The sequence below is a fragment of the Dreissena polymorpha genome, chromosome 7, assembly GCF_020536995.1.
Source record: "Dreissena polymorpha isolate Duluth1 chromosome 7, UMN_Dpol_1.0, whole genome shotgun sequence".
NCBI lineage: Eukaryota > Metazoa > Mollusca > Bivalvia > Myida > Dreissenidae > Dreissena > Dreissena polymorpha.
The window spans coordinates 33,904,403-33,905,700 of NC_068361.1; positions in this window are offsets into that span (position 1 = coordinate 33,904,403).

A 1,298-nucleotide genomic window follows, 5' to 3' on the forward strand; every position below is an offset into this window, starting at 1 on the left:
CCAGATTAGCAGTCAAATATGGGCCCAATGCATGTGTGTAAAGAGTTGTCCCAGATTAGCAGTCAAATACTGGGCCCAATGCATGTGTTGTAAAGAGTATTGCCCAGATTAGCAGTAAATACTGGGCCCAATGCATGTGTGTGTTAAGAGTTGTCCCAGAATTAAGCAGTCAAAATTACGGGGCCCAATGCATGTGTGTAAAGAGTTGTCCCAGATTAGCAGTCAAATTACTGGGCCCAATGCATGTGTGTAAAGAGTTGTCCCAGATTAGCAGTCAAATACTGGGCCCAATGCATGTGTGTGTAAAGAGTTTGTCCCAGATAGCAGTCAAATACTGGGCCCAATGCATGTGTGTAAAGAGTTGTCCCAGATTAGAAGTCAAATACTGGGCCCAATGCATGTGTGTAAAGAGTTGTCCCAGATTAGCAGTCAAATACTGGGCCCAATGCATGTGTGTAAAGAGTTGTCCCAGATTAGCAGTCAAATACTGGGCCCAATGCATGTGTGTAAAGAGTTGTCTCAGATTAGAAGTCAAATACGGGCCCAATGCATGTGTGTAAAGAGTTGTCCCAGATTAGCAGTCAAATACTGGGCCCAATGCATGTGTTGTAAAGAGTTTGTCCAGATTAGCAGTCAAATACTGGGCCCAATGCATGTGTGTAAAGAGGGCCACAGATTAGCAGTCAAATACTGGGCCCAATGCATGTGTGTAAAGAGTTGTCCCAGATTAGCAGTCAAATACTGGGCCCAATGCATGAGTGTAGAGAGTGTGTTCCCAGATTAGAAGTCAAATACCGGGCCAATGCATGTGTGTGTAAGAGTTGTCCCAGATTAGAAGTCAAATACTGGGCCCAATGCATGTGTGTAAAGAGTTTTCCCAGATTAGCAGTCAAATACCGGGCCCAATGCATGTGTGTAAAGAGTTGTCCCAGATTAGCAGTCAATACTGGGCCCAATGCATGTGTGTAAAGAGTAGTCTCAGATTAGCAGTCAAATACTGGGCCCAATGCATGTGTGTAAAGTAGGGTCCACAGATTAGCAGTCAAATACTGGGCCCAATGCATGTGTGTAAAGAGTTGTCCCAGATTAGAAGTCAAATACTGGGCCCAATGCATGTGTGTAAAGAGTTGTCCCAGATTAGCAGTCGAATACTGGCCCAATGCATGTGTGTAAAGAGTTGTCCCAGAATAGCAGTCAAATACTGGGCCCAATGCATGAGTGTAAAGAGTTGTCCCAGATTAGCAGTCAAATACTGGGCCCAATGCATGTGTGTAAAGAGTTGTCCCAGATTAGCAGTC